Here is an 11,977-nt window from a genome sequence, read left to right on the forward strand (position 1 = left end):
GGAGTCAGTGAGGATTATTAAGTGTTGAAGTTTTTAAAATTTTTAGCAGCTTTGGTGAACCAGATTCCTATATGTGATCTTGTTGAGGATAATAAGAAATAAGTGAAAGCATGTGGAAGGACAGTGAAGGGCAAGCTGGAAAGTGTTTTGAGAAATATGGAGGACAGTTGGCATTTGTCTACTGTTCACTGTGATCTTTTTTTCCTGTAGAACATCTTAATAAAAATGTTTAAATAAAAGATAAACAAGTGACAGAAGAGACTAGGAAGGTCCCAAAAGAGAAAAAGAACAAAAGAAGTAAAAAGCAAAATTTGGGTAGGTGAAGGAAAAACACAAAGGAGGAAAAGAAATAGGCAGAGTAGAACAAAGACCTAGAAAAACAAGTCAAAGCATAGGGAGGGAGGAAATGCCAGAGAAAGACTAAAAATAAAAGAAAGGAGGTTTCTTGGAGGCTTTCCTACAAATCAGTTAGTTTGCTATAGATATGTTTTTGAAAACAGATTTTAATTTTCAATTTTACTTCATGAATTTTGTGTTGTTGATATCATGGCCTTTTCACATTTAAATGTTACTTTAATTTCATTACTATAACAGTGAGAACCGATTTCTCTGGAAAACTTGCTGGTTTTATTTGAGAAAACATTTTTCTCCCCCAGTTGTTTTTTTTTCTTTGTTTGTTTCAGTTTGGATTTTTGGCACAATAAAATTCAGACAAAGATGAAATCCTGTATAAAAGCTATATATATATATATACCAGTATTTCCAGTTATTAAGTGAATTTTCATGTAAATAGTTTTCCTTCCATACAATCACAAATCACAAAATAATTGGAAATTCTCAAATAAGTTTATATGTGGGTACTTAATGAAGTCATAAATTCAGGAAAAGGTATTTTCTGCATTTTTTTTTTTTTTGGTTTTGTCAGAAAAGATAGAGGCACAGAGGAGTGAAGATTTAAGTGACATATCTTAAAAGTTTTGATAAGAAAATGTGATAAGTAAAAGAATGGTCTTTTATTGGAATCATCAGAAAAAAATCACTTATATAACAATCATTATTTCATGTGTGTTAAAACTCATTTTTAAATTCCTTATCATTTTAATTCAGCACTTAAAAGTCATGATAATGATAGTAAGGTTAAAAAGATAATAAACCATCACTAAGGAGAACAATTCAGGTTAAGCTATTTTTCTTATATAAAATGACAAGTAACATATATAGATAATTCATTTTTTAAATTTTTATTTTATATCAACTATGTTGGAAACCTATAAGCCAAATGAAAAATTATTATTAGCTAAACAACATTTTTAACTTTCTTAACAAGGTTAATATGTACTATAGAAATCCTTTCCTTCTTACCCATATCTTCAAAGAAATTGCAGAGATCCTTAAAACACACTGGACTTTCTAAAGCAGAAAAAAAAAATCACAGTAGTACAGGATTGATAATAACAAAAGCAGCAATTGATTGATTTTGGAGGTTTAACTTTCCAATGTCAGTAAAATGTTGTTTATATAAATTTGCTATGGACACAAGAGTCAACCAGTTGTATAATTATGTGCTTTTTCCAGAACTAAAAAGTAGAGATCTGAATTTCCCCTAAGACTACCAGAGTGTTCCCTGTAGGAGAAGTGAAGTTGTTCTGGGCACTGTGGATTTGGACATTTGTCTGTATTTATAGGAACTGTAAGTGCTGTCTTGATATTGAAGTTCTACATTGTCTTAGAATCAGATAACTTTGTTCTCTAACATTGTTCTACTTTTTCAAAGTTGTTTCGACTACTTGGCATCCTTTGCATTTCCATGGGACTGCAAGAATTATCTTGTTAATTTCTGCAAGACAGCAAATTGGAATTTTGATTATGATTTTATTAATCTATACATACCATTGGGGAGAATTGATCTGTTTTTCAATATTAATTCTGATCAAAACTCTAAGTATTTTTCTATTTATTTTGGTCTTTGATTTCTCACAGAAGTTTCTTTAAATTTATTTTTTACTCTATAGGTCTTGCATAACTTTTGCCACATTTATCACGAAGTTTTCATATTCTTATTAGTATTGCTATACTGTTCTAAATTTATTTTTTAAATTTTAGATATAATTTATATAAATTTATATTTTCATTAGTAGTATGGAAATGCTATTGATTCTTAAATATTGATCTTACATTCTGAGAATTGTTAAATTTATTTATTAGTTTTAATAGTATTTTTTGGTAGATTCCATTGAATTTCTTTTTGCACATCATATCAATCTTTTAAAACATGTAATTTTTCTACCATTCCAATCTATATAACTTCCATTCATTCTTTTATTTAAAATAATTTCAACTCTGATTTTTCAATAAGAAATGCGCATATTTAAGTTATATTATATAATGCTTAATTACATAGAGAAATGATTACAACAGTTGAGCAAATGAACGTATCTATATTATCACATGGTTGCCTTTTTTTGATGTGCTTTGTGACAACACAAGATCTATACTCTTCACGAATTTCCAGCAAAATACAGTATTATTAACTATAGTCATTCAGGCTATACATCAATTCACTAAATTTTTCAAATGTTTGAAAAGAGACTGATAGATTCTCTAATTTACATAATTTTGTAGTTGGTATCTCAGAAGGAAGGTAATAGCCAAAAATATTATTGAAGAAATTATGGTCAAAATTTCTCCATATTTTATGATATATGTAAATTAATAGATCAGTAAGGTCATTAATAGGTCAGTAAGCCGGACACAAGATAAATACAAACAAAATTTTACCAAGGCACGTCATATTCGAATTTCTGAAGGACAGATATAAAAAATGCAGTATCCATTTTGGCAAAAGAGAGTGAAGGGAGGGGATGGAGTATGGAGGGGAAGAGGTATGGAGGTAGAAAGGATAGTGAAATGAATTGGACATTATTATCCTATGTGCATATGTGATTTCATGACTGGTGAAGTAATCCAGAACTTGGGGTTGATACCAGAAGATCTCAGAAAAGATTATCTCCCCAAATTAACAAGTGAATTACACCTCCAACAGAGAACAACTGGAATGTAGCTTTTGAGTCACCTCTTTAAAAGCCCCCACATCATGTACAACCAGAAGAAGGAGAAGTTACCTTCCATTTATATTTGAAGTATCAAAGGGCATTCTACTGTCATGTATAACTAATTAGAACAAATTGGAAAAAATACAGTATCTAGGACAAAAAGGAAACCCACATCCTACACTGAGGAACAAAAACAAAAATAGTAGATAGCTTGTCAGGAATTTCCAAGTCATAAAACAATTGAAAAACATTTAAATTGCTGAAAGAAAAACAAACTGTGATTCTAGAAGACTATATTCAGTGAAAATGTGTTTCAAAAATGAAGGGGAAAAGTCTAAAGGAAAAGAGGTAAAGACGTTATTTTCTCAGTTTCTAGGGTCTTTATAAAGAACTTACTCTTTGAAGGCACAAGTAATAGCAATTGCAAATTTTGCTCAAGAGACAAAAAAAAGAGAGAAGTATACTATTGGAAAGTTCTTATGTAACACATAGACAAATTATTTTCAGGTAAATTGTTACAAATAGCAGCTGTATACTGTAAACTTAGATCAACTATTAAAAATAAATTAGGATTAACTAATAAACTGATAGAGGTAAAATTGATTTTTTTCATTTTTTGGTACCCAGAGAATTGAACCCAGAGACACTTAGCTACCAAGCCACATCCCCAGCCTTTTTTTGTATTTTATTTTGAGATAGGATCTCTCTGAGTTGCTCAGGGCCTTGCTAAGTTGCTGAGACTGGCTTTGAACTCAGCCTCCCAAGCTGCTATGATTACATACGTGTACCCAGTCAAAATTGAATTCTTAATAAACAATACAAAAGAATGCAGCAGAAGAGTAAAATGAATCAAAGACCAGTGAGACAAAACACAACAAAATACCACAGATTGATGACTTAAACAACAGAAATTTATTTTCAGTCTCAAGGCCAGAAGTCCAATGGTAAAGATCTAAGGAGGGCTTTTTTGGTTTGCTGATATTGCCTACTGTGTCTTCGCATGGCAAACAACAAACAAAAAAAAAAAAAGAGGGGGGACAAGTTCTCTTCTTATGAAACCCTTAATCTATAATGAGGTCCCATGCTCATGAACTCATCTCCTTGCCAAAAGCTCGGCCCTTGTCCCCAATTCCAATCCAATATGAGGACATGGTTTTGAGAAAAAAGAAAAAAAAAGTTTATCGCTTTGTTAGCAAAGGAGAAACACAGAGGCCTCCTATCCCAAAGACTGTGATTCTGCCCATCAGCAGGAACAGGGGGCTTTTAAAGAGGTGACTCAAAAGCTACATTCCAGGTGTTCTCTGTTGGAGGTGTAATTCACTTGTTAATTTGGGGAGATAGTCTTTTCTGAGATCTTCTGGTATCAACCCCCAGTTCTGGATTACTTCATTCTATGGTGGGTTTATACTCAAGGACAGATAAATCTGCCTAAAATGGGGAAGACAGGTAATCCTGTTTCCCCTGAGATTAGGGAGGGGGAAAGATTAGGAGCAGGGGGAGAGGAAGAGAGAAACATGTCTATTTAAAAAATAAGTTGCAGTGGCAGAGCAGCAAGGGCTGTATGCAAAGAATAAAGGGGACCACTGTTCTATTTCCCCACTGTCGATTTCTATATTACAATTCTTTGGAAAAATGAGTGATGACATCTCCAAACTGCTTCCTGCTTAAAGGGGAAAGTTGAGGGAAGTAACCCAATGTCCTTGTTCTCTCTCGGGTGGGGCATGAACAGTTAAGGGCAGGCGGCATCAGAGCAATCCAGAGTCCAGTGGCAGATGGCAGATGACTGGACAAGGCATATATCGGCAGGGATCATGGGAAGACAACGATAAACAAGACAGCAGAGCATTACTTTTTCATAAACCATTCGCACAAAAGCAATTAGTATTTCAGCCAGTCTCTGAAAACCATGAGGATAGTATCTCATAAACATATCAGTGAAAACAGATCAAGTTTATCAATACAAAAGTTAGGAAGATTTGTAAGTGTATGAGATCAGCCTCAAATTAACTCAGGACAAACTTGTGACTCACCATTATTAGGCACTCAAACAAGAATCCTTCCTTTATATCCTCCAGCTTTACTTACTTTTGGAAGGGCTGACACAACTGTACAGCTTAAGTTTCATTTAAATAAACCATTGTTTTTCCTTTTAAATGTCCATGCAGGACTGTGCTCAGGCTATAGTCTCCTGCCAGATGTTTAAGACCAAGTTGGTCAAAACTGACCTCTTTCTCTCTATTCTTAAGGGTCAGCTGAGATTCCTCAGAGATGACTCTTGGGGATGTGTGCAAAGCCTTCTGGCTCCTTTAGATTTCCTCAACCATTGGTGCCGCTTGCCAGGATGGGTCAGGATCTGGCAGACCCTATGTGGCTTTTCTTGGAATTATCAGGAACACTTCCATCTCCAAGACCCTCCTCTTTGCAGAATGTGCCCTGTTTGGCATCTTGTTCTCTATGATTCTATTTCCCTGATCAGCAGAATGGGTGAATCACCAGAGTTGCAGGGTCCAGGAGAGGTCCTGTGGTTCTCTGGGTCTTGGATTTCCTTCAAGGGAAAGGACCAAAGTGTTTACTGCTTTTTCTTTGGCCTTTCTACTTCTCTGACTTTGCGCTCCAAGTTTTTCTTTATAAACGGCCAGCAAGCCAGTTTCATTAGTCTTCAAGAGGGAGTGACAGTTTGTAACTTTTGTAATGTACAAAGCTGCTCTCCCCGCCCTTTCTGTTGCAGCCATTTCCCCACCTCCCAACTACTGTCAGTCTGTGAACATCTAGCTAGCTATTGGTTCATCAGTCAGCTTGCTCTATTATTGGTCCCCTGTTAGCCCAGTGGAATTCAACTGCTTCACCGTAGCTACCCCGCCATCTTTTCTCTTGCTTTTCTCTCCTGCACACTTGCTTACTTTCCCTCCTCACTTTCCACTCTCTCTAGTGAACACCCATTCCCTTTCCCTTTCTTTTCCTCTCATTTTCTCTCTTACCCTGCAGGGACACACTCTGTTTGCTTAATAAACCCTCTTATGATTTCCATGTCCGCGTGGTTTTCATGGGATTCCTTACAACTTTAGTATCTATAATTTTACAGTTATCCTTTTCATTTAATTAGGATCAGTATTAGAAGTCAACATTTTATGCTATCTGTCTTGTAGTTCATGGCTTATTACCTCCAACTAACCCAGGTTGTTTTCTGTTTTTTTGTATTGTTTTGTCTTGTTTTATTTTTTTAGAAGCAGTAACTTTGAAAAACAACAGGCAACAGTTATAAAGTTTACAAGGAAAATGGAAAATGAAATTTTAGAGCAAAACCAAATTCAGTTTGTGTAATAGCTATGAACCAAGAAAAATGGTTTTTCATTTTATTATTTTTTTTTATTTTTACAGAGTACATTTTGATTCATTATACACAAATGGAATATAACTTTTCTTTTCTGTGGTTGTGCATGATGTAGATTCATACCATTTGTGTAATCATACTATACATAGGGTAATGATGTCTGTATCATTCCATGATCTTTCATACCCCTGCCCCCTCCTCCCTCTCATTTCCCTCTATGTAATCTAACTTGAACTTTTACTTAGATATATATTATATCCTCTGTTTGAGATCACAGTAATCTTTACAACAAAATTACTCTTTTGAACACAACTTTAAGAGAACTGAAGTCTTGTCTATTTCATTCTTACATGAAATAAGGTGAGAGACAGAGCCTTATTTCAGGTAAGACGGGCTCTTCCCAAGTAACACAATATTACATCTGAAACATAAATAAAAGAAAGGCTACAAGAACTTTTAACTTTCTTTTCATGGAAAATGTGGCAGAATGCTTCCATGTTTTAATGTCACATTTAAAGAGATTAGACTCTCCTATTATCTTCCAAAAATGCTTTTATATTCTAATTCCAGTGTAAAGAATAACACAAAATTGTATATGTAGTTCATTGACAACAGTTTACATTATCCAACTACAAAACATCAAATGATATGAATAAATACCAACCAAATTTGTTATTTCTATACAAATCTTAGACTATTGCTACAGATCATTTTAGTTTGGAGAACACCAACTTTACATTTAACTAAGTTTAACTTTTAAAGTATAATTTAGAATCCATGGTATATGGTAACAATAATCACAGATCTGCCTGAGTTAATGGTACTAGCAAACAAATCAATGAATGCCTTAAATTTCCTATACATTTAGGAAACATTGTTATTCATCAGAAATTGACTTAGTCAAAGCAAAGATATAAGGGAGGTCTTCAAATTACAGTGTGTCTCTTCTATGTCTGAAACAATGTATGAAAGAGAGCACTTATTGGTTATCTTGCCAGTAAACTTACATAAAACTTTCATTTTATAAACTTTTATATAACTTAAACCGTACCTAGACAGATGGCTCTCAGATGCAAATGTATACCTAGTCACGCTTATTTTGGGTGTCAATAATAGTCATAACCTAAATAACAGTTGTTTGTTTAACCAGTTACAAAGTAATCATTTAAGACTTTAAAACAGGTCCAAACCCCAATTCCTGCAAGACTTAGTTTCCCCAAGTAATAAAACCTAACAAAGATAAGAAATTATTGATAATAATAGCAGATCAGGGCTGGGATGTAGCTCAGTTGGTAGAGTGCTCGCCTAGCATGCACAAGGCTCTGGATTCAATTCCCAGCACCACCAAAAAGGAAAAAAAAAAAAAAAATTGTGCTAATGATAGCCAATTTAACCACAAACACAAACTTTTTGGGATTTACCTTCCACAAACCTTCTGCAACTTACTTAGACATTCACAACATTACATCCTTAGTTTTGTCCTCTTTCAGAGTAACTTTTAGCACAAGAATATTACTTTACCAGACAAAATTCTTTCTCACCAGAAACATTTATTTTACCTTCTAATTTTTCACATTAAAATGTTTCAATACCTAAACTTTCTTTTATTATTTTAGTTTTAGACCCTGTCTTAAGTTCATATTCTGAAACAGTCCTTATTAATGTTATCTCTGCATTTAATTTACACAATTTTCATCCCAGAAGAGGACCAGACTTCCCAGCATATACAAGAACTGTGCCTTAATCTTTTTTCTCCAGGTTGAATTCAAGAGGTTGGAGCATAGAATATTTTGAGCCTGACCTGTGTCCATTATTTTTATCACAATGCTATCAACTTTAAGTGGGTTTTCACTGTCAATTGTACCAAGAGGCTCTTTTTGGTCTTTTTCTTATACTAGGCATATTGATAAGCAATGGAGGAGGCCCTTTCCATTCTTCTCTATTTTCAATTATTTATTTATTTTTTAATTTTTTTACAGTCTGCATTTTGATCCACTGTACACAAATGGGGTACATCCTTTCACTCTATGATTGTACATGATATAGATTCATACCACTCATGTAATCGTACATGTACATAGGGTAATGATATCTGTCTCATTCCACCATTTTTCATACCCCCCTCCCTCTCTTTTCTTCTACTAATCTAAAGTTCCCCAATTCTTCTCTCACTACCCATACCCCCCCCCCATTATATATCATTCTCCACTTATCAGGGAAAACATTCTGCCTTTGGTTGTTTGGGATTGGCTTATTTGGAATCGACCCACATTTTGACCTAGTTATCCCACTCCTAAGTTTATACTCAAAGGACTTAAAATCAGCAAACTACAGTAACACAGCCACATCAATGTTTATAGCAGCTCAGTTCACAATAGCTGGATTGTGGAACCAACCTAGATGCTCTTCAACCAATGAATGTATAAAGAAACTGGTATGTATGCACTATGGAATATTATTCAGCCATAAGAAGAATAATATTATGGCATTTGCAAATGGATGAAATTGGAGAATATCATGCTAAGTGAAATAAAACAATTCATTCTTCTCTTTAGGCTTCCTTAAAGATCCCTTTGCAGTGGCTGCCTATAAACACAGATTGGCTTTAGTTTCTGTCTTTTTCTTTTCTGGGTACAGTTTTTATTCTGCCTGTCGTCCCAGGAGAGACTGCTAGTCTGATGGGATACTGCTATAGCAAGAATTGCTCTGCCCCACTCATGAATACACACTAGCCAATTGGGGTGTCTTGAAATATTTAAAGGAGAGATACTCCTGTCCCCAAGTCATAAAACAGCCAATGTTGGAACCTGCCACATTCTTTGTGGCCAGCAGTCTCCCCTTCCATGGGCAAAAAGTGACTGAAAGGCAGGGCAAAGGTCAGGTTCCCTTTGGCCATTTTTCTACAGCCCAGGCAGCTTTTCAGGGATTTTTTTTTTCCAGTTCAGGACAAGTGTTCTTGACTACAGTGAGATGATCTGGGCTGTCGGGGCCAGGATGAGAAGCAGGGCTAGGAGTGCCAGCATTGTATTGAAACATTTCAATCTTTTTAACCCTTTTTCTCATGTCCTGCTATCACTGCACACCAGAGGCAATGCCTTTCAGTAACTTCAATTTAGTTCCTGATTGTTCAGGTCCCTATCATGCAACTGCATAAATGCCTGTACATACAGAATTTTTTCATGTACTTTACCCCTGACAGACCAACTTCAAGATTATTATAGTCCAGAAAAATTATTGAAAGGCCATTGTGTTACAGTACACTGTCTTTCTATTAGACAGGATTATACATAGAGGTGACACATTCAGCCAAGATCTCAGACTACTGGTAATATCAATGCATCATGGCCCATGTCTTAAAGAGCCAGTAACAGATATAAGAAAACACAGATGAGAGATCACGAAAACCAGTGCTGACAGATAGAAACCTTTAAAACACATAGACCCACACATACAAATTTCTTCTACTTTACTTTTGACAGACTAATTCCAGTTGTAAGATTGTACAATAATACAGAAAGGTATTTAAAAGTCATATCATTACAGTAAACATTATCCTACACAGACTTATACCTATAGGTGGTCCTTTCTTCAACTCACTTTACCTCTGACAGACGAACTCCAATTGTAAGATTGTACAAAGAGAAACAGAGACAACCAGGGAAGATCCCCAAAACCATGGCTGAGAGATGGGAACCTTTAAATTGACCAGCTAAAATATTTCTCAAGAGACTACCTATAGAATTAATGCAGTACTGACCATGTCTTAAAAACAGAAGTAGCAGATACAAACACAACAGAAAGTCAGAGGGAAATCCCAAGCCCAAGGCCAACTAACAGATAAGAAACAGATCAAAAGAAAGTAAATCCCTAGGTTCTCAATTCCCACTTACCATTCCACTAACTACACCAGTGGTACCACAGAGAGGGACCAAAGTTCCCACAAACAGGAACCAGATGTGTGGAATCCTGGGTCTCAGTGTTCACACCAGGGACTTACCAAATGATCAAGGGTGTCATGACCTTAATGAATTCAGTTTCCTTTTTCTCCAAGTGGACCATGATGGAGCAACCTGTACTGTTTGGGGAAAGAAGGTGGGAGTTCCCTGAAGCAAAAGGAGGTTTGGCAGTTGCTGAGACGGTCCCTCAGTCCCTCTCTTAACTCACAGGAATAGTTCCTCTGGTTTGACTGGAGGAAAAGTCACCCATCTCCTAACTCCCTGCAGTTGGCTCTCAACAAGTTTGCCAGCACCTTGAATCTTCAGCATGGAAATGGGGTTTCTTGGAGAACCAGGTTTTGTCCAAGAAAGCCTGAGTTGGGGCTGTTCTTGGGTTCCACCTGGGTTGCCAATTGTTGCCAAAAGCTCGGCCCTTGTCCCCAGAGGACTCCTATCCCAGAGGCTGTGATTCTGCCATCAGCAGGAGTGTGGGCTTTTAAATATAGAGTTGATTCAAAGGCTACATTCCAGGTGTTCTGTTTAAGTTGAAATTGGCTTGTTAATTTGGGAGATAGTCATTTCTGAGATCTTCTGGTACCATCCCAAAGTTTGGATTACTTCATTCCTATGGTGGGTTTGAATTCAAGTTCAGTTAAGCCTGCCTAAAATGGGAAAGAAAGGTAATCCCATTTCCCCTGAGATTAGGGAGGGGGAAAGATTAAGGAGCAGCAGGGAGAGAGGAAGAGAAAGAAATATGTACATTTTTAAAATAAGTTGCAGGGGCAGATCAGCAAGGGCTATATTCAAAGCATAAGCAGACCACTGTTACAATATCTCATACCAAAACCAAAGACAGGCAAGCATAAGTATCCCTTATGATCTCAAGCAGAGATACTTAATGAAATATTAATGAATAAAACCCAGCCACACGCAAAACAGAATAATGCATCATGATCAAGTGGGTTTATCACAGGAAAGGCAAGTTCTTTAAATATTTGAGATCAATCAAAGTATCTCTTCATATGAACAGAAAATAAAGAGAAAAACAGATGCAAAAATAACAAAATTCAATGCCTGTTTTGTATGAAAAATTTTCTAAGTAGAAAGAAAAACATTTTCAGACTTTAAAAGGCACCAACATAAACTCTACTGTTGCCCTTCTACTTAATTCATAACTAACCCCCCCCCCTCCCGCCCAGACTACCTGAGACTGAGAACAAGACAGACATATTCACTGTCAGTATTTCTAGGCAACATTGTACCAATGGCCTTAGTCAGTGCACTAAGGCAATGAAAAGATGGAAAGGATGAAAGAAAGCTTTTTGACCATACATGAATAAGACTCAGGAACCTAGAATTTTAAATGTATTTATGATCTACAGAGAATGAATAAACAACTATCAGTCAACTTACAAATATGCATTACAAATTTTAGGCACAATATTAGAAAATCAAATTAATAAAATAACCCATAGACAGTAGAAAGATTTGCATAAGAGGTACACACTAAATGCTATAAAACCACTTAAGGGAATTATTCATTTCTAAACAAATTAAGATGTATCATGTTTCATAATGGAAACTATTTATAGATATTTCAAATCACCCTGAATTAGTTGAAATAATCAATAAAATCCAATATAATTTTGGTAGAAATT

This window comes from Sciurus carolinensis, chromosome 9 (genome assembly GCF_902686445.1).
Source record: "Sciurus carolinensis chromosome 9, mSciCar1.2, whole genome shotgun sequence".
Classification (NCBI taxonomy): domain Eukaryota; kingdom Metazoa; phylum Chordata; class Mammalia; order Rodentia; family Sciuridae; genus Sciurus; species Sciurus carolinensis.